Genomic DNA, 22,877 nt, shown 5'->3' on the forward strand with positions numbered 1-22,877 from the left:
GTTATGGGAAACAAGAAAGGGAAAAGAATGCATTTACCATGGGACTCCTGGCACATGCAGTGATTGGTGCAGTTCATTGATCAGACCCAACACACATTTGCAGTAGGACCGGGGCTGGTATAACTGCACGTTGTGACCCAGGGGCTGAAAAGAGATGTGATGGTTTCAAACTGGGTAGAGAGGGCTGCTGTTGCCTACAGGAGTCCACCCAGCCCTTGTAGTTGGGATGCCTGTTGCGAGCATTGGAACAGTTCCTGCAGGGCTGGTGTTTAGCCCAAAGCCTTAGGGTTAGACTACAGCCTGAGGCTGCCTGCTGCCCTAGCGTAGCCCTCCTTCAGGGGCAGCAGTGTCTGTCAGGGCACCACTGCTGCCCATCTGCATCCCTTGGCCAAAACTGGCCCTGGGCTGGAGATGTGTGCTGTCCTGCGGCTCAGCTTTTTCATGCAGGAACAATTTGGAACAGTGTATCTAGTAAAGTGCACATTTACATTCTTCATATGGTGTTTATATAAAACGTGTGTATACAGAGAAAATATCTTTATAGGAGAGAAGAATTGTTACCGAGATCCTCGGTTCCAGATAAGTGGTGTTCTAAGGCTTGGCCTATATCTATTAGCAGAAGTGTAAATAACTTGATTTTTATTTATATATATGTAAGGTGAATGATTGGAATGAGGGAATTGTATTTGTGGTGCTTTTCCTCAGCAAGTCGGTCTTGTCAACCTGTAATGCTAGGCCTTAAATTTGAATTAATGGTCTCCAGCAGTTTGTTATGGTTTTGCTAGGCGGTGGTTTAAGGCATTTTATTTGCTAAGGTGACATTTCTGACTAGTAACAAACTGACTATTAGATTATGTCAACCTAGTGGGTGTTATCAACATCAATATTATTTTCACTTGAAACAAAACAGGATGGCAGCTCACAAGAGCGGGTTTTGCCCAGGGATGAATTGATTTTCTATCATTTGAGGTCCTGCAAGACAGCTAGCTGGAAACAGTGTTTGAATTTTCTCTTCTATTAAACACACTGAGTTTAGACTTCAGCTGGAGCAAAACCACTGCACTGAAACAATGTAAATCCACACCAGCTGAGAATGTTATCCACTGTGTATCAGAAGCCTTGCTTGAATTGAATTAGCTGCTCGATTGTTTTGACAAGATTAAGATGTCCTCAAAAAATTTTTGATGCATTTGAAGCAGAGAAGCTGGCTGAACTCCCATATTTTATACTGTCATTGCTCATGACCAGCTATGTTTTTTGGGGAAAAAACTGTTAATTTGTGTCCAGAGCCTGTTTTTTAAAATGGATTACATAGATAAAATAGATTAGTCTTTCAAAAAACAAAAAAAACAAACAAACTTTTGAATAAGTAAAATCTGGGCCACTCCTAGTGACACATGGAAGTACAGGAAAGAAGTGTCATTACTGAGCCCCATACTTTTTGTGAACAATAAGCTTACCTGTCCTACACTGGTAACTTCGAACAAATTTATAAAATACCCTCACATATCAGATACTAATAAATAAGTTTCCTCCAGTTTCTACCTTCTCTTCTCCAGTTTCTTGCCTTCAGTAAATAGAAGTTGATCTCTTCCCTTGCCTAATTTGTCAGTTTTCATATTAACTGAGGCAAGATGTGGGCTGTTTGCTGGCTGTCATTTAAAAATTTAAAAACTGACATTTAATGTCTGCTCCTTTTTCAGAAATTGCCTTGAACCAATTTACAGAATGCTGCATGTGGGGCTGCAAGCAGGAGGGATGTGCCTTCAGCCAGGCAGGGGGCTGATCTAGACAATTTAGATTAATGGAATGTTCTGTCATCCATTTTATTTTATTCCTTTGCCCTAACAGCTGCAAGCCAGAATCTTCTTAACAGGTTCATTTATAATATTGGGGGAAACAAATAATCAGAGTATATCTGTAATCTTATTAGAAATTGCAAACAAATTTTTTAAATCATTTGAAGTTCTAATCTCTTGTTATTAATTTGTTCGGTATTATCTTGTGCTTAAGAAGCACAAGGAATCTGCAGCTTTTCGTATGGTTATGATCCTCCCCAGCCTAAAATGGGCTTGCAAATTTAAACATTAACAGGTAATAAAAGTCAGGTGTTAGAAGCCTTTGTTTTTATGCTGGAGCTTTACCAAAATCTTTTCCTGAGCTTTTCAAAATCTGTAATGTCACTCTGATCTATAAGATATACACAGCCATAGCCTAAACCCTAATCCAATTCTTAACCCAAGGCAAATGACCGCCAAGGGGCCACTTGCTACTGCTCCAAAATGTGCTTCTGGAAGACTACTGTCTATTGCTCGCTTTCTAGCCCCTAACCAGTGCCCCAGGTGAAAATTTGCCTGAGGCCAAAACCAGACCACAAGCAGCTGCCAAATAACTATTGCCCGGAACAACATCACAAAGCTTGCGCACACATGCTAAAGCACAGGCTAACTCTTCATGCACTGCAGAAGCTTACTCCTAGTCCATTTCTTACATTGGTTGAAAGCTATCATCCCCCCCCCTGTTATTTCTGGCAAAATGTGAGGTGTGGAGGAGAGTTTAATGAAAATCAGACTTTCAGAGATCTGATATTACTGTGTGCTTAGCTAGGATTTTTTTTTTTTTATTTTATTTTTTTACTGTTCCCAGTAATGCAATGTGCTAGCAGAAGATAAATGGTAGGTTTGCTGTCCTTTCCTTTCCCATCTCATGATTTTAGAGGATTATCATTTAGTACAGTGTGTCTAATTGTCCAGCTAAAATGTTAAAAGTTCTCATACAGTTAGAGACCAGAGCAGTAAATCATTCTTAAGCCACGTCAGGATAAAACTGAAATCTTCCTTCTCTCCTTTCTTATATCAAAATCTTCAGTGAAGACCAGTACCAAAAATAAAAATAAAAGAGATGCTTCTTTGTCAGAAGATTGTGTAACAGCCTGTTCTTCATAAACACATTTACTCTTTGAAGATCCAGATATTGAGGACAGTATTCTAATAATCCTATGGGCTAGATTCACAAAAATGTTAAGAACACTTTGGAATGTGGTATATTCCAAATGTAGCATGTTGAACCATTGCTCAGTTGCTGTATTGGGTGTTGTTCAGTTTCCTTTTTAATGAAAAATCGGATGCATATTTTAGGTACCTAAGGATTTGGGGACAGGCCTCAGATTGCTTTACTGACAATGACAACTTATTGGGCAGAATTCAAGGGTCAGGTATCTCCCTTTGCATGAGTACAACTTTGTAGATATTTGCAGTGCACACTTGATTAGCTTGTGGCATTGTAGGACATGATAGAAAACAGCTGGTTGAGTAGCTTAGTAATAGAGAATTGAGCCAGGATGAAGGTTCAGTTCCTCTTCAGTCTGAAGGGATCATTACCAGGCTGCCCGGTGGTGTCAGGGCCTTGCTTGTAGTCAGCAGCTATAAGGATAGTGCCACAGTTTACAGCATGGGCAGGGGAGGGTCTTAGTCCTCCTGCAGTAAACTTTTAGGACTTTATTGAAATAAAGGCTGGCAGTTTCCATATAAGTATGCTAGAGATGCCAAAGTAAATGGAGGATTAAAGGTTGTGAATCACTAATGGAGGTAACTAATCTGCAGGGGTGGGACTCAGAACATAGCGGTATGTTTGGTTTGGTTTGATCAGTCTTGGATAGCTTGTGAGGCTGTTCTGTAGCATCCAGTTGTTGTCCTGTGTTGAACAGTCAGGATGCATTGCTCAGACAAGGCACTGGAGGCAACGCATTTTGCCCATTGCTTAGCACTGTTATTTGGTCACAATCCTCCATGTACGGGTGAGCACTGGAGGACAAGATGCCATCTACAGGTGCCCTTTTTTTCCTGGTCTCTGTCCATAGAGCCAACTGTGATTTTTCAGAGGACAAAATGGACCGCGATCACTCCCACAGGATTTGGTGCTCTTCCAGCTATTTTTTTGTTCACAGTCCTTCTCTGCAAGGTAAGGTGGACGAGGGAGTGAAATATCTGTGACTTTCAGCCATGAGCTGATAGAAGATGTTCCTGGGAAAGGAGTAAGCCAGTAACCTTCAAATGAAGGAGGAGGCTCTAACAAATCTTGGAAAGGAGAGAGGATGGTTTGGAATATTTATTTGTAGAAGCTCAAGGGAAGGTAGGAATAGGAACTACCAGCAGCAATCTTCACAAATATAATGTATCAGGTGCTTATCACTCAGCACTTTGAGTGCTTAGGACCCTATATGATTCCCAGGGTCAGCAAAATAGAACTACGGCTCCATTTGGAGAACCAAAGGATACTTTGGGGAAACATATTTTGTAGACAGTTCCTAGAATTACACCTAATTAATTAGTGGGAAAGTCCTAGCTATGCTGTATGGAACATTCATTGCCATATCAATGAAAAACTACCAGCTCCAATGCATACTCTGCAAAACCCTGCTGTAATTAGAACTTAATGATTTTTCTCATTTGAATGATTCGTTTCTAACTTCCCTGATCTCCCAACTAATCCAACCATTTATTATAGGCCAGGTCTAAAGGAAGGCTGAATTAATGGGCTTGGTGAAGAAATCACACTTTTTGTATTTAAGTTAAATGTCTCTATACTTTGGCGGGGTTGGAGGGCTATTACTGTTGTTTTTACCTTCTCCATTTTCACAGCATAAAAGAAGAAATTACACTAAACTGTGGTGCAGTCCTGAAGGATGCTTGTCAGTGAGTAGGGTGTTAAAGCAATAGCAAGTGTTTGTTTTGGGAACATACAACATGCTGTATAGAGAAGTGCCCTGCATTGCTGGGAGCTAGTCCTTGCTGTGCCATCTCTCCACAGGTAAAATTGTCATCCATTCTGTTCCTCAGGTTCCAATTCCTGAAAGTAGGATCTTTGTGTTTACCAACCTCACTTTATTGCGGCAGTGCCCAACTTGGTCAAAAATTAAGACACCCCCTTGCTAAATACAGAACAGACAGATGGTCCCTGGCCTGAAGACCTTACAGTCTGTTTTCTGAACTTGGACTAGTATTTCCAAAACCCATACATGAAATTCTTCATCACACTGTTCAGCAAGCAGTGTCTCCTGCCAGCAGCTCTGCCAGTTCCCCCTGTCCAGGGGGCAGGCAGCTGCGGTGGGCTTGCTCAGCCTGCCCAAATCTGCCCAGCTGGCTGGAGCCCTGCCATGAACAGCAGCTGCCCCGGCTCTTCCACATGCCCTCAGCTGTGCCTCCCTGAGCTGCAGTGCTGCAGGCACCCGGTTATGTCTTGTCTGCCTCATGTCCCTCAACACAGAGCAGGGAGGAAGGCAGTGTCTGGCCTCAGGGCTTGGTTTCAGCAGTCTGTGGGCCTTGGGATGTCATTTAGCTGCAAGGGTATTGAGGCTTCCTCTCCTAACTGATCCATAATATCAAAACAACAAAGTGACTTCTCTCCCTTCCTCTATGCAATAAATATCATTTGAAATTATAGGGAATTAGACACCTTTTGGAGTTATAAACTGAAACAGTTGCATGCCAAAAATAATAGGAGAGGGCAGCACAGATTGCATTTTACCTCCTCTGCTCCAACCATTTTGTTCTTTCTGTGTCTGAGCAGAAGATAGTCAGCATTTTAGAATGACGTCTTGTTATCATACCAAGAGTAACTTGCATTTTCTTCCTTGCGGAAAAGAAAAATACTACCTGGGCTTCAGGTACACATCCCTGTTGTTTGTTGCATTTCTACCTCCACTGATGGATGCTTCAGATGCTACTAGATTCTGTAATTCCTCTGCTTTGCTTGTACTTCCTAGAAGTCTGCTGTAGAAACAGTTAACTATAATGTAAAACACAAGCAGCCTGAGAAACAATGTTTTGCCAGTGGATAGAAGCCTGTTACTTGCTTAATTAGTTATATTAAACAACTTGAGCTTTGGCAGTATTAACAAATTCATTTAATTGTAGTAAATAATGAGGATTATAATAGAAATTCTGACCTTTGTCTGCCACAGAGATACAAAGTTGTTCCAAGTTTGCTTCATACTTGCTAAATCAGTGCTGATCAATGACTGGCATTGGCCAGACATAATATATTTGCACTTCTTAAAAACTTTGGGAAAGGAAAGCCAGTTCGAACTTATTTTGAGGATTTCAGGAGGAAAGTGAACATTATTGACTACAGGAAAAAAGTGTAAACTTGCTGCAAGTAAAACTAGGAAAATGCCAGTATGCTCATGCAAATGTACAGTGGCCAATGAAGATAATTTCTGATGCCAAACTTGTTACTTACATGTACACCATGCCTTCAGAAGACCTTAAGTTTAAGAGGAATGGGGAGTGTGTGGAACTGGAATTTGTTGTTGCCATTTTCTAAAACTTGGTTGGAAAGTCAAGATTGAAATGAAAATAAAGAATTTCCAAAAGGCTTGGAAGAAGAGAAAATCTTCGCCATGCTGTGGTACAAATGCCTGTGCATAGAGCACCGAGTATCACAAGTTGGTGGTTTACAAAGATACAGCCTGGCAGCCAAGCTATTCTAGGTGTACAGTAATAGCTTCATACCTTGCTTCTTTTCTGTTAAAATGTCAGAGAGAGCCTCCTGGAGGAAAGAGAGGTGGCCAGGTAAAGGATCTCCTGTTTCAAGATTAAATATCTTTAAATACGTATTAAATACATGTGCTCACATGTAGCTAATAATACATAGCTCAAAGGGGGAAATGCTAGCTTATAGGGGACCAGAATATATTTGTAAGTAGTTTGCACAAAAATATATACTGTTTAGATACATATTCTGATCAGATAACATGAGAAAACTATGCCCTTAATTTCTCTCTGTACCCACCTCTATTTCTTACTGTCATTGTAAGAAACTTATGCCAGCCCACACTTGGCAAGTGTTTGTTTGCAATTGCCCACCTTCCCTGTAAAATGTTGCTATGATTCCTATCTAAATAAGAGCCAAGTTTGCCTATCTGTAGAAGAGGAATAAGCAGAAAAGGTCTCTGAGACAGCTGTACTTGGGAAGCGTGCAATTAGCAGCTGAGTGGCATGGAGTGGGACGATGCAAGTTCCCCTTGCCTCAGCCTGCCATGCCAAAGGAGTATCTCCAGCCCAGGCAGTAATGCAGAAGAGAAGTGGAGGAAACTGTCTAGGGTTGGGAGTCACCTCTGATGTTTTTTCCTGGCCTTCAGACAAAGAACCTAAACCAGGAGGTAACCCCTGCACAGAGGAGTGGTGCTACCTCTGTGAATATTAGCTGTCCTGTATACATCGCCATATATGTAAGGCAAGTTGTGTGAATCTTCCCACTTCTGCTCTAATTTATTTGGAAAATCATCTTCCTGTAATAGAAGCTGACCATGAGGGGCACACCTAAATAGGCAGTCCTAAGTCGTCTTTGTTGTTTCCCTTCCACTGAAGTGGCTGCAGTAAGCATCAGCAGATAAAGCTGCATCCCTGAGAGATGTGATCAGTAGCAGCAGCTACAGTGCAGCTCAGAGTTAACAACTGCTTGGTTTAATTCAGAGCTCTTCAAGTATTTCACATTCCCCAGTTATTAATATAACTTAAAGCATTAAAAATACAACAACAAAAACAAACAAACAACAAACAACACCACCACTCCTCCCTCCAAAAAATCTTGACTTTGAATGTCTTTGGCAGAATCAGCATAATATGTGCTACATGTAGGATAGTTATTTTTGGGAAGCAACAGAGACAGCTAGGCTCTCTGTAAGCCTTTTTACTAAACCATCCTTCTGAGAAAGATGTTACAAAATGTTTTATGGCAGTTATAGATGGGGCATGCTGGAGCTACTTCTAGTTTAGCAAAGTGCCTAAGGCAGAAATTTGTTTGCCTGAAACTGAACATTAGAGAAAGAAACTATAAGCTATCCACCAGCTATATATGATGCATTAGAAATGAATATGTCAAACCTGACCTGTAATGTATTTACTGCAGTGCTTACGCTATCATTTTAGATACACTTGGTCTTGTCTATGATAGGAATAAACTTTTTGATAAGAGCCTATGAAAAAAAGAAAGGCTTCATGTTTCACAGGAAATGCAGCTACAAGAAATATAGCTGGTTCTGCCTGGTGAGATTTAACAGCTTAAGATGCAATCAACTATCTTATGTTGTTTGAACTGGTATCTGTACACGTTAATGTTCAAAAGCAAGATTCTGGAAGCAATCTGGAACAGTGGCAGAAGTCAGTGGAAATCATTAAATGTTTAAAATCTGAGCATAGGAACCCCAATTTTATCAGGACCCACAGGACCCAACCGTGGTAGGTTCTAAATAAATGCAAAACCTGAAGGTAGTTTCTTTCACAAAATCACTATATTTCTATATTTCACAATATATTTATTTATATTTTTCTAAGTATATTTTAATATATTTTTTTCACAATATTTCAATATTGCGAAATGGAGAACAAATCCAGTCTGTAATGCAGTATGACTGCTTTTATGATTTATTTAACATTTGCACTGTGATCACAAAGAGGTTAAGCCCCATTTCTCTATGCAGTTTGAAAACAGAATGTGTGAAAATTGTGTACCGAGGAATTTAACGGTCCAAAAGGCGTAGCAAGAAGGCAAACAAAATGGAGTAGACTGCATCAAGAAACAGTGCCACAAGTTGAGAAGGATTCCTGCCTGTGTGTTTTTAAGAAAGGCTTGGACTGGATTTTGCACCCTTGGTTGGTGTGAGCAGTTTGTACAGACCTGCTGGTAAAAGCTGAGGTGATGCTTTAGCTTCCTCTTGTTCACAAATTGTTGTGACCCTTATGTGGCACCTAAGGAAGGTAGTTGATGTCAGCATGGGCAGAACCATGCATAAAACTTGGATCAGTTCTTGGCAATAGAAGCTGCAAGCAAATTTGAAAATTACTTACAGGGTTTGCAGATCTTGCTTTCCTTTTTACTGCTATTCCTATAAAATCATGTGGTTCCCTCAGACAAGATATAAACCGTATCTATAAACAATTAGATATAAAAATCTATAAACAATTGATATAAAAATCAAATATAGTCTTTTTGGTTTGTTTTAGATTACTATGTAATTAAGTAAGGTACTTTTCTGAAGCCAATTTTATATTGTCCTAATGGTTTTGGCAACAAAACGAGATCACCAACTAAATGACTGCAACCGCATTGACCATTAATGATATTTTAGGAAATGCTGTGTTACCTTGGACTGAAAATTTTTGCTTCTGTACTATTTGGTGTGCAGTACCATTAACATATAACATTGAATGTTCATATTGCATAAAAATAATTATAATGAAATTCTACATACAAATATACATTTTTGTGTTGTCAATGTGACATGACAGCTTCAGGGACATTTCTTTTAATTTATTTTTAATAACCTTGTTCAATAGTCTACTGATAAGGTATTTAAGTTCCACTGAGGTGGGTGCTGAAGCTTCATAAACGTGATGTATATCAGCTGAGGGTTTGTCCCAGTGGGACTTAGGATAGAGTCATATGCTTTCCTGAATGAGACCCCAGAGGATTACATTCAACTCATTTATGGTTACGAGCACATAAAGTATTTCCAGCAAGCTAATGTGGGAGTGGGGCTGATGATAGTTCTTAATAATTTAGTGTATGGAAAAAAAAAATTATATACACAAAGTGTATATAAATAGAGAAATAGCCTTAGCCTTCAGAGATAAAACTCTTTAATTATTAAATTTTACTAATGATCTCAAATATCATCTGTGTTAAGTCTTTTCTCTCCACTTTCTAATTCAGTGGTCTATAAAGCAATTACAATTCAGAGTCATCATTTCATTTAATAGGCTGTAGCATGTTGTTGGTTTTTGTTCATTGTGGACAGTGTATTTTTTTAATTAACCATGTAGTACATTATTGATTTTTGTTATTTATAACATAAAAGTTAGAGGTCACAAAATCTGTAGTCCACTCAACTGTAACGTGTTTTCTTTTTAATATATATCTATCCTGCCTTGTTTTCTTCACTCACACTGAATCCTGACTGGAGCATATGTACATTTTTTTCCATTGCTGACTGAGTGGTTTTATATGGCAGGTGATAATGTGGTAGCTGTTCAAGAAGCTCTTTTACCATTTTCTGTTTCATTATTTCATCCGTATTTGCAAGTATGCTTTATTAGATCTTAATGTTTCTAAGGAATGGGAGACTAAAAGCCTGTTTATAGAGTTGTCGGCAGAGGCCTGTTTCTTGTTGCCTGTTTAGACTTCAGGTGTGTGCTACCTGCTCTCAGATGAATAATGCAAGGTGGCATGGACTGCCAGCCTCTACTGTATGCCAGCCCCACACCCGGTGAAGACAGTGACACTTGTTTGAGCTAGGACAATTTGGAACTGCTGGCAGCTTTGGCTAGCATCAACGGATCCTGTGAAAAGCTGGATTTTAAAGTCTGACCAGTCATTTTTAGGAAGCAAATAACATCCTGTACGTGGGAGAGTTGCCGCGAGGTGTAAAAGTACCTGGGGAGGTTACTTTGGAAGCAACTTACAAGTAATATTCAGCAGCCAAAGAAAGGAGAAGCTTCCCTTTGGAGCTCCACGTTCTGCAGGTGTTGAGTTGCTTTTGAAGGCAGGAATATTCAGCCAAGCAGATGTGCCTTTATGATCCTGCTGACAAACTATTTTTTTCCTAGATAAAATCTGAGATTGATTTTTAGTCTAAAATAATTTAACTTGTATTTAAATCACTGGCATTGAAAATAATGTCTTTACTTTTACAGTCCTGTAAGAATTTGCTAACTATTCTTTGAGCAATATATTACTTTTCATGTCTGTTGAACAGATGCAGCAAGATGCCTGCGTGATTTATAGGCTACTTGCCTGACAATCCAGGGGTAGTTAGTTGGTTTTATACATTGTTGTCATAATGTTTCGTGAATATTTTATCAATTGCCAAAGTCTCTGTTCTTTCCTTGGGTTATAAGGTTGTGAAATTTCTAAAAGGACAAAGAGGGATAAGACACTGAAGGGAGTCTGAGAGTAGCGTTGTCAAAAACATCAACTGACAGAGTTCTATTTTAAAAAACAGCTTGTCTTGGTAGGTGGTGGGAGGCAAACAGGTTTCCAAAATCAGGTTCCTAAACACCCAAATTATTCTTGACAAAGAGTTTTTAACTCATTTAAATGAGTTTTGAATACACCCATTTAAGTCTCCTTCTTCCTGATTTTAGTGTAAGTCTAGTTCTTTGAACAACTAATCCATGTAGCATGTCATTGACTCCAACAGAATTTATTTCCATAAGTAATTAGACATGCAAATAAACATCATGAAGAACATGCCTTGTGCAACACAGCAATACTTCCTTTCTTTTCTGTTAGGTTACGTAATATGAATTTTTATACAGTTAACATATAATTGAAGTTAACATAAGTGTAATAATTTCTGAAGTACCAAAATCACATGGCTACTTCTGCTCAGCAAAAGCCCTGGTGCTGTTGGTACTGTGTCAGTCTTGTGTGGAACCACATGGGTGGCTCTCCTGCGCTTCTCCTAACCTGTAATCAAGAGTTCACTACATACAATACAGGAAAAAAATTGTCTTACCTGAGACATAATATGCACGTTTTTTATAGTTGAAAGTGATTATTAAAGTGAAGGTTATTCCTTGCTAATATTGTCAATAAAATAATTTTTATAGAAGTGACTGAAGGAGTAGGAAATGACAGGAATCACAAATCCCCAGAGTTAGGGCTCAATGTTTAAAATAAGGATCAACAAATGGATAAATTACTTAGCTGGGCAGTGCTTTTTGCAACATAGAAATACTTGTTTGAAAGAGTTGTTTATACTCAGGCTGAGTTAATGTATTTATATCATATATAAGTAGTATAATATTAAACTGTATTCAGTATTCAACACTTAGGCTTTAAATTGCATATATTGTGAATTTCACAAGGAAGTGTACAGGTGCATGAGGCAGCACAGCTGGGCAACCAGTTCTTGGTACTCACACTTCGCAGTGCTGTAGCTAGCTACTAATGGCTATGAGAGTTTGCAGCAAGTGAAACTTCCCTGCCAGCAAGCAGAGCATGGTGTTGAATATCTTCTGAAATACCCAAAATAAACCAATCTATTTCTCTTATGTTCATACAGGTGATCCAGTTGAGATCCAGTTGGACACATCAACAGATCTCTCAGTTGACTTGGAGACCATGAATGTAAGGTATTGGTTTATTGACATAACTGCAATTAGACAATTTAAAAAAGAATTGATTATGAAAGATTTTGCTGCTTTTTTACCCCAAGTTTTTGACCCGCCCCCCCCCCCCCCATAGTTTGGGTAGTGCAAAAAATAAATAAATAAAATGATAATGTATGTTATTTGAGGTGTGTTCTGCCTATGTCAAATGTAGGTGATTCAGAAATGTTGGAAGACTGTTGTACAAATGAGTGAGTGAGCTTGGTGCCCAGCTAGGGGTTTGAAAACATCTTGGAGGAAAAGCCACAAGTGACACCTTCTCTGTAGCTTGCTGTTGCTGTAGTATTCATCCCTCCTTGCTGCTGTTAAAGTGTCCGTATCAGGTGGCAATAAGGAAAGCAATGTAGTGGTTGTATAGCACAGTACTTAAAATGTTACTGCTGAAAACATAAAACTGGGCTACACACCTGCTGTTAAACCTCAATCTCACCCTTAAACCTTTCAGCTGTTGTCAAACCTCAGGATGATTCAATACTATTTAAAAAGAAAATAGGTTACACAAGTGTTTTGAGAGAAAAAAAAATCCTTCCCCACTGACAGTGAAAACAGGAGCATGTTTTCCATACTGTAGTCTGCTGCAAGATGCAAATTGCTAAAACAAGCTTTTCAGTCTGAGGCAGTACAGGGACACACATATTTTAACAGGTAAGAACTCAGGTCCCTATTTAAGAGAGAGACAGTCAGCTCATGATCATATAAAACTATAGAAAGCAGGACCTTCATTTTGACCTAGATGGCCTTGTATAAGGAAATAATATGGACAATACCATAAACTCTGTCCTAGCTAACCTGCTTTGAAAATGTACATACTATATTTTCTGAGAGTATTTTCTTGTGCCCTCAGGAAGTACTGGAATCTTAAACTAATCTTATTTTATATACATACATCTATATTATCACAGATTATTCAAATTTAAAAGACAACTCTCTGTTTTCTTGTTCATGGAAAGAAACAGCTTTTCATCTTCAGCATCTGGAAGATGCAGTCAGGTCAAAATGATGTCAGATGCAAAAGAAAAAAAAGACAAACAACACTTATCTAAAATTATTTATACTTTTCTTCCAGGAAAAAACAAAGTTATTCTCACTATTCATTCCATTGTGATTCCTCAAAACATTGTGTAGAGAGCATAAGTCACATGATACCATATTTGTGTATCTTCCTGGTATTTTCTATGCGATAATTTTCCCCAATGAATTCTAAGTGTTGCTATTGTTAGACATTGACATTTAGGGAATACTTCAGTTTAAAGTTTGTTCTTTCAAAGTATTTTTGCTCAAGGTCTCAAATGGTCATATGGAGGAAGAAGTAAAGGTCATGAATGCATCTTTAAAAATAATTTACTTTTGAATTTTTGTCAATGCTTGCAGCGAAGACTGTCCTCTTATTGCAAAGTTCTGCCTGTGGGTAAGTCGGCAAGCACTGTGTCCTGTGGCTCTGCTGCTCGCTGTCCTTCTGGCAGGCCTGCATGTGCAGTGGAGTGCCCTGAATGGGACAGGACTGATGCTGTCCGTGTGTGCTGGTCTGAATCTGTCAAGATCAAATGTAGGTATCTGAGGAAAGGCAATTGGTACAATACTCCTGTCAAGGGAACGGCATCAAGGCTGAGGCTATTGTATTTTCTAAAGGAGTTCCCTAATGTAGGATGTTATAAATGAGGTCTCAACTCAATCTGAATTTTGTAATATTTATAAAACAAATATTTCTAAAAGGTATAAAAGCTATAAAAGGCAAGTAAACAGCACTGGGTGTGCAGGGAGTCTATGCTCCACCAACACGCACACACGAACATCAAACATTCTAAATATACAGAACATTGCTTTACATACTAAACCCGAGAACACCTAAACGTATGTACAATCAGAAAAGGTAACAAACAATCCTTTAAGTTCCATGACTTTACAGTCTCCATTTTCCACTCCTTTTCTTGATTACATACAAGTCTCCATTTTCCATTCCCTTTGAACAATATGTCTTGCTTTAAGTTGTCAAGCAACTCGGTCTTCAGGCCTTATGTATCCCGTTCTTCCCGGATCAAAGAAAAGCATATCCATCTCCTTGTGAAGGCCAAGAGGCCTGGGTCAAAAGACATGTCCAGGTCACCAGGGCATAACAGTAAAGGCCTTCGATGGCTTTAGCAGCAGAGGGGCTGGTGGCATAGCAGTCAGATTAGTAAAGGAGCCCGCAGCTCCCTCACTGTCTGGCAAACCACGTTTCTGACTGTGGTCCCACAGGGCTCTTTAAGGCCTCAGAGACTGCTCACCAGGTGCTGAGCAATCCCACTGCAACCTTGTCGGTTTTAGTTGCAGAGTCCCACACCTTGACCTCAGTTTGGTCCCAGATTTCAGGCTCATAAACTGCCCAATTGATAATAAGGAGAATAAGCTGTAAGGTTACCAGGACAGTCTTTGTTCCTAAGGACGTAGGATTCCCCATAATGCACAACTGCTTACCAGCGAGGGGCAGCTGTGTGCACAGCTCTGCTTCTCTCAGCTCGAGCTTCTCTCCAGCTCCAGTGCGCCTGTTTCCAGCAACTTTCTGTACGAGCTTCTCTGAGCAGTTTGCTGAGTTTGGCTGAACCTATCTTCATGAGACAATCAATGTGCCTGCTCCCGTCCTGGTCTCCATTCTGCCAGCCTGTTCCTCTTCACTTCTTTTTCCTGCTTCTTTATTGATGTAAGTTCATCGTGTTGCCATTTTTTTTTTTCTTCTCCTTTCTTGAGGGCAGGCTCCCCTCTTACACCCTTCTCTCCACAGCAGTTCTTTTCCAAACAACTTTTCATTGGTCAGACAACTTTGAAGCAAACACCCAGAAACATCCATGCCTTAACGGCTGGAGAACAAGAGAACCAGCTGGAGAACAAGAAACCGGAGAGTGCATGGAGTCTCCTGAATCACCCTTCTTTTTTCCCTCTAAACTTTTATATTCCTGATGGCCTCATCGTTAAGAGTCTAATGTTATCTCAATCATGGGGTTTTCCAACCCCCATGGCCACATTCTCAAATCTCCCCCTTCTTTATTAATATCAACCATTTTCTTGACACGAATTACTACTTCATATATAACAGGGAGTAGTGGGTTTTTGTGGAAAAAATGACATTCAAGAAAGAGAGAGGTATTGATGGTCACCTCTGGTGGATCATTCTATCTAACAGAACATGGGAGCTTTTTACATCTGTGATGTAAAATTACAGCTATGTGTTGAGATGCAAGAGAGTAATATCTTTGCAGAGAATCACTGGAGGAAGCAGGACAATGCAAGTCGGAGAGTTGCTACCCTGTAAAATACTCCAGATTTGAAGAGGCAGATTCACTTCCTCCCTTACTTTAACAGTGAAAATTTGGTCTCCCTTTGTACATACTGCAAAACCATTTTGCAGCTCAGATGAGCTGGCAGCCCCACACAGGGGCCCTGTCAAAATAACAAGGGTGTAAGAAATCAGAGTTGTGTAGCCTGTTGGGCAAGGCTGTCATGTTGTGCATTACTGTGTAGGCTTGTTCCACTGCAGCACCTCTATTTCTGTAGAAGAAAATGTTTTTAGATCATGAGTCCTAACTTTTGGTGATCTTTTGAAGTATTAGTGATGGATTGTGGGGGAAGTTTCGTCTAGCAGAGTTCCTGGCAGAGACAGGAGATGGATGTGAGGGAAAGCCTTAGAGAAGACAGCTTACAGTGATTTACCTTGGGACAAAGCGAGAGTAACGCTGGAACATTATACATGCCTAGCAGTCCCTAAGGCCCAGGATGCTGTTCTGTAGGAGGACCCTAAGAACTGAAGATAGCAGAAAGGGATTGCATGGACAGGGCTTTACTGCAGCTTGGGCCCAAGGTCTGGTGCAATGAGGTTAGCTTGCCAGACACTGCTTCCACAGAAATGAGCAACTTATACTGCAGCAAACAACATGCAAGATATGACTAAATTCTGAGCTACCACTGTTATAGGATAGTTTTAAAATGTGTTTCGCACTGCTGTTTTAAAAGGCTGAGATCTGGGTTGTTTTAAATATTAATGGATTGCATTTTTCTAGGCCCCCATGTTACTACCAGTTGGTACAGTCTCCTAAAGATGCAAATACAATTAGAGCTGCTCTGAGTGTGTGTTTTTTGTTTTGTGATTGTTTTTTTTTTTGAGCTCAAATAAGAATGAGTACAAACAGAAGGCTGCTTTCAGCTAGTTATCATTACCACTTGGTAAAAAAACATTTTCCCCTGTAAAATTTTTTTATTGTCCTGCAAGGAAGTCCCATAAAATACTATAAGTAGCTTGCGAGGAAGCAGTTCTTTCTCCAGGACAGGGATGTTTACCAGAGCAGACTGGAAAGGTAATGTGAGCCTCAGGGAAATCACAGCTCCATGAGTGGAGACCTATGGAAACAAACACATGGGCACAAGGCATGTCCATTATTTTGCTCTAACGTGACTGACATTTCACGCCAGCACTGCCAGTCCCAATCTGATCTCTCAGAAGGGATCTCCAGGCAAGACACAAGACCACTGTGACTTTGTCTGTACTTAATCTTTTTCTAACCCAAAAGTGAGCTACTCAAATTTGATTGAAGTATAAAGTGTTCTGGGCAGCCTTTATCTCATTTCAGGCATTTATTTCATGTATTCCCAATCCTAGTTTAGGTGTCTAGAAAGGATAGACTTTTGAGCTCAGGGACTCTTCAGACCTAATAGGACTAAGATTAATCATCTATAACTAACTGTTTGAAGAGAACGAGTTGTTAAATTGCTCTATCATATCATGTTAAGTAAAAGGTATTATTTTGAGCCGAATGGAAGTAGTTAGTTTGAGACCACAGGAAAGTTTTCCAAAGCTATAAAATTAAAGCTATAAAGTGAGGTACTGACTTAAAACTAAAAGATATGGGCAGGAAAAAAGACATGAGTTGAATGTGAAAATAGAATGTCTGTCTGTTTGATCTGAGATAAGTTTAATGTTTCTGAGCAAAGAATGTACAGCTGTCAGAATGTTGTTGTGGTCAGGTAAAGATTAGTAGCTATGCAATACTGTTATTGATTCTGCTGTTTTCATAGATGTAGAAAACCAGTAGGCAAAGGAAATCAGAAAGCATAACTGGAGTTTCAAAGGAATGGTTTTGAATGTGCTATTCATAAGAATTAAATTTGAATTTAGAGTCCTACAAAAGCCCAGTAAGTATGTTAAACAGCTTCAATGTATGTTCAAAGTCATGGCAGAATCACATGCTTGGATCATTCTTAAACTTGTCAGTTTTTCTTTTCTGAGACATACCTTTTTCCCAAAATCTCCTAGCCCAGCTCCTCAGCTTTGGCTGCCATTCCTTTCTGTTTAAAAATCATCTGAGCCTCCTCCAAGCCTCCTAAAATAGGTTTTACTGAGGTCAGTGGGATTTACTCAATGCATGAGATCTTTATCTTGTAAAATGCTGTCGGAGTCATGCCTATGTTTACTCTCACCCTTGGTGTATTGAGCAGTATGTAATTGTGTCCTTGAGGCTATCCGTGAGGGTGCTGACAGTGGAAAAACTGATGAAGAAGTAATGGGAAGACATGGCTGAGGTTGCTGCAGAAGTAAACTGGTCTTGCTGTCAGCTACAGGAGCTGCAGACAGCCTGTCTCAATGGCATCATTCCTAGATTTATTATTGCACTGGGCACTGCAGATATGGTGAGATACAGTTGTCTGGAATGTCTGAAAGTTTGTCAGCCAGGTTCTGCCTTCCAACATCCAGGTGACAATCTGTGGTATTGGGTTCACTCTGTACTGAAACATAGCAGAAAAAATATAATTTTGTATGAATACTGACCACTAGATCTCTGTCAATACCACCACCAAGTCAGTGTGTGTGTTGGGTTTGTTTTTTGTTTATTTGGTTGTTTCTTTTGAGCTTTGCTCCCTTTAGTTTTAGACAATGCCTGAATGATAAAAGCAAGGTGTTCAGTTTGCATTCTCTCCTTGTTCATCATTACCAACAGCCACTCTAGTTTGGAAAAGCACATTAAACATATTGACAGTATTCCGTTTTACTGTGCTTGATGTGCCTAATGATAAATGCTGCTTCGTTCTCTCTAGATTAAATAGATTCATGGTCTTTGTTACTTCTCATACATACTAAAAGAAATGAGTAGGTGATAAACAATAAAGGCTAGCAAATGAGGAAGCTGAGATGACTTGCCACTCTATTCTAAATTGTAACCTTTCAGATGTTGTGAACTTAAGGAGAGAATAAGAGAAAAAACGATGTCCTGTTTCTCCAGTTTTGAAATCTTCCCAGACCAAGGAGGGGAGGTTATTTTCAAAACCAAATATGATTTGTGCTATGTGATTCCAGAGATCAGAGTTCAGCATCCTTTAATAGCCAAATTTTCCATTGACCTCAAAGAGAGCTTTGTAGGAGAAAGAACTGTGGAATTCAGCTCACACTGATTTCTGTTCTTTTTTAATAAGGAAAAGTCTTGGCTGGCTAACACTGTGCATTCTGCTGAAATACTGGTTCATCATTTACAGAGTAAATGTACTGTTTAATATTAAAGAAATGATTCACTCTTTTAGTAGCAAAGTTCTTTCAGGTTATTAAACTAGCATTATAATTTCTGTTCTAGTGGTGTCACAAATGAAGTTCTGCAGGATGGTCGTGACCAATTAGTAGTGGGTTGAGCCTTAGAAAGGCTTATTTTAATCATTTCTTACTATCCAGTTTTCGGTTTCTCAGTGCTGAAGGAAGATTTGGCACTCAGCAGATTAGCGAATTACTAAGCATTTTTCAGCTTTTTTAAAACACTGCTTAGCAGGATTTTTTGTTAGCTGTAAGGTCTCCAAACCCATCTGTCCTTCTTGTCTTAATTTAATATTTGTATCTTACACACACATATAATGTCTATTTTTCACCAGTGTGTGATACACGTAGGTGACTCCAGCTGAAAGGAGACCCAGTACCATTTGGGAAAGGCACACTTCTTACAACAAGTTGGCAATCTAAGAACACAAGACAGGTCTAAGAATATGTCTCTGTGCACTGGGAAGTGAATCAACTAAAAAAAGGAGAAGGGGATTTAATCAAGTAGCATTTGTAGGCAGCAAACATTTCTAAGCATTGATTATTTGGATAAATTTATAAGTTGAATATTCTGACCAGATGCTCCTGTGTTTTAGTATTTCCCCTTCTCCTCACTTCAATGCTTTACAATACTAGTTACTTTAGTTACTTTTCTACGTATTTACACAATCAGTAGTAGAAAATTCAGTGGCACATTTCATCCTAAACATGTAACATCAGACTATGAATAGAAAAACAAGGAGGAGGTACCTGCCATATTTCAAAATACTGTTTCAATTCGAAAGAAAGGGCTTGACTGATGTTGAGGGGTGTTTGCAGGGTGAGAGAGGCTATTCATCTTGGTTTCTGAATCCAGAAATTAGCCAGGCTATGTCCTCTTACAACTGTGACAAATGTTTCTTAGAGCAATGCTAGTGGGAATAACCTATTTTCAGATAATGTGAAAAATGAAACAAGATAAATCACTTTTTGATAGCAGAGCTAGAGAAATTTTAAGCCAAAAGTGAAAGTGGTTATTTACAGTGGTTCCAAGGAAGCTTTTAATAGCTCTGTCCCATTTTTCCTCTCTATCTAGTATACACAATGCTGTAAAAAAAATGCCTTTATTTATTTATTTTATTTTATTTTTGGATACACATGTTGTTCAGAATTTGGAGAGTCCCACTTTTTAAAGCAAAATCATGGGTATGGTTATACAGCTGGCCAGGGGCTGAAGCCTTTATTCCCTAATGCTGTCATGTTTTGTGTGACGTGCCTCACTGTTTTACGTCCGTGTCCGCCATCTCCTGTACCTATAGTGATACACTATTTTCTTATTAATATTCTTCTGTTGGTCTCTCCTTTATAGGTTTAGTAAATATGTTAGAAATATGATATTAAGCGTCTTTTAAAGTATTAAATATTACAATAAACATTGTGGTAGAACAGAACATTTGTTAATGGAGGTTAGTAAAAACTTGCTTCGGTCTGTAACCTTGGCTGCCTCCCTCCTGGAGCCGTGGTAACAGCCACCTGTTTCTGGCCTGCCCTGGGAGAGCTGTTTCTGAAACTTCCATGGAAGTAGTAAATAGACCATGGTGCCCTCACCCAGCTGCATGGGCTGTTACTTGCACTGAACACTTTCTATTTTCCTGTTGCTTTTGCTACGATAAGCCTGTAAGGCTTTACTCTGAATCTGGGCTTTTAGCCAAAATATAAGCTAAAGATGCATCAAAGGACTTGCTCAGAGGATGACTAAATATTCCGTTTAAGTGGAATATAGAGAAGTATTTCCTCTGAAACTGTAGCCTGGGTGTGTAAAATACTGTGTACAGAAGGAGAGGTGTGGAAAACTTGAGAAAAGTTGTTTCTACTGGACAAGAACGTGGTCACAAAGCTTTAAAAAAGGGCATCTTGGCAGCAGTATGCTGCAGAAAGACCTTCTGCCATGAAAGTAGATGAATAGTAAAGATCACTGCAGAACGAAGTGGCATTTATATTGTTACTAATTCAAAAAACACGGTGTTGGCAATAAAGTTTGCAAGCAAGAGATGATTTCGTAGAACTTGACCAAGAACCAATTTGAACTCAGATAAGTGAGAAAGTCCCAGATGAGTTTGTGACAATGACTAGAAGGAAAATGAAATGGGCAAATGATCTGTTGGCTGTTAAGCTTCACTTGGTGCTTCATTTGCTCCTGTGAGTTCTCTGCTGTTGTACCTGGGCAGTGCTGGGAGCTGGCAGGGCACAGTGTATGTGCCCCAGCCTGGGAAAGGCTTTGGAGAGCTGCTTGTAGCCAGCTGAGAATGTGGCTGCATAGAGGAAGGCACGGTGAACAGGAACTCGGTGGTGTGCATTGCCCAGAAATAATTACAGCAATTTCATCTGGAAGCAAAGTGGACATGACCTGTCCAGGAGAACTGAGGAGGGGATTCCTAAGAGATTAAAAGCTGAAATAGAAATAGAAATACAGACCTGTTGAGGAATTTACTGTTGTGTGACTTTCTCATCGACTCTGATGCTCAACATTGTATTAATTCTCCAAGTATCAAAGAGCCCTTTTGGGGGGCAGGAGCAATGGAATATAATGTATCTGTGGTCCTTGGCTCTATCATTACAAAAATAAATTTTCAGTACCCTGCCTAAGAGGTCTGTGTGGTTATAAGGCAATATTATTCGGGATAGATATAGGAGATAAGTTTCAGAGGTACTGGTATAAGCTAAGCAGCGTACAGCTACTTGTTTGGCCCGTTTTCTTTGTATCAGTGCTGATAAATTAGTGTCAGGTGGCAAATTGGGATCTGTCAGCCTCCTTAGCTCTGAGAGATTACTGAGCAACATGGGAGCTTGGAAAAAATTGTGGGTCAAAATGCTGAACAAGAGACGAATCTCACGGATGCATCTCTGCTTACATAATTGGAGTTTTTAGCAAGCTCAGGATCTCTCCCTTCAAGAGGAGGTATGAATTACATCACAAAAATGTTTTAAAAAATAAATAAATAATACATATGCCCACTGATGAGTTTGTCTCCTCTTGATTAGTGTCTTTATTGAGCTGCCTGTCACTTTACTCTCGTAATCTGTCTCCTTCTGTGTACAAAATACTGCACCAGATCGAACTGTTCACTGCAAACAAATTGTCAGGCAAATGTGCATGAGAAGCAAACAGAGAAGTCTGTGAACATCAGTCTTGGCTCTTAACTCACATAAATATTTGTGAATCACTTTCTCTAATTATATTTCCAGATGCAGTAAAAATCTGAAAGGCTCATAAGGTTACTCAGAAGAGAGCCCCAGGTATCTGCAGTCTCTGCTTGTTCCTTTACTTTTGTTCATCCATCTCATAAAAATTGCTCTTCTGTCCAGATTTTTTTGGATGTTTCCATTTCATGTCTAAATTTAATGTTTACTTTTCTCTCCCCTCTGGAGAGTACAGAACCCCTGTTATCTTAGCAAACTGGCACATTTTAATATCTGAAGGTGTAACACTTTTCTGCAGTATTAACAGCAGTGTATTTATTAACATCGCTGTGGGGGATTTAGCACTACATAACACTACAATACAGAGAAATAATCTTCCCAAGGATACAGAGGCTTGTTTTTGTGTAGGATGCAGTCTTTCATATAGAGCTGTTTCTTGTGAACCCTAGAATAAGCATTTCTTACCCATTAACATGTCTTCAGATTGTTTAGTTAGTAGATTAAGTTGAAGTGAAAATAAACCTAATATTTAGAATTTGTATTTTTAATATTTAGAGGTGAGGGGGGAGGAGGGATGGAACAGTTTTTAAAAAAGATAAATCAAAATATTTTCAACACGTGTTATGAATTCAATTCTGCCCTGCAGCCACAGGGCACGTAGTTTTTTTACAATCCTTAAGGCTCCAGATTTAATTTGCTACTTGATGGACCTGCTTTTTGCTGTTTGTCAAGATGGAGGCTATTGCCTTGGAGCAGTGTCTTCATTTAGAGAAATGACCCAGGCTTCTTGCTCAGCTGCTGTCTTCCTGGGAGACATAGGAGCGATTACTTACATTCCAAATAGAGAAGATATTTAGGCATATTACGGTATGGACGGACACTGATGCAGTTCTCAATAGTATCCAAGTTTGTCCCTCTAATTTAAAGGACTGTCTGATTTTTATTTATTTATTTATTTGGTGTTGGACCTGCAATACCAT

At 39.4% G+C, this 22,877-nt stretch overlaps 1 long non-coding RNA gene across 1 annotated transcript in view; it reads left to right on the forward strand.

Annotated features, from left to right (window-relative positions):
* The window catches only part of LOC101804338 (uncharacterized), a 350,024-nt gene that overhangs the window by 211,234 nt on the left and 115,913 nt on the right, over window positions 1-22,877 (forward strand). The window contains exon 4 of the long non-coding RNA XR_011812257.1: window positions 12,068-12,132. This is a non-coding gene — a long non-coding RNA (uncharacterized lncRNA). The remainder of the gene's footprint in view (window positions 1-12,067; window positions 12,133-22,877) is intronic.

This window comes from Anas platyrhynchos, chromosome 12 (assembly GCF_047663525.1).
Source record: "Anas platyrhynchos isolate ZD024472 breed Pekin duck chromosome 12, IASCAAS_PekinDuck_T2T, whole genome shotgun sequence".
In the NCBI taxonomy this organism is placed as follows: Eukaryota; Metazoa; Chordata; class Aves; order Anseriformes; family Anatidae; genus Anas; species Anas platyrhynchos.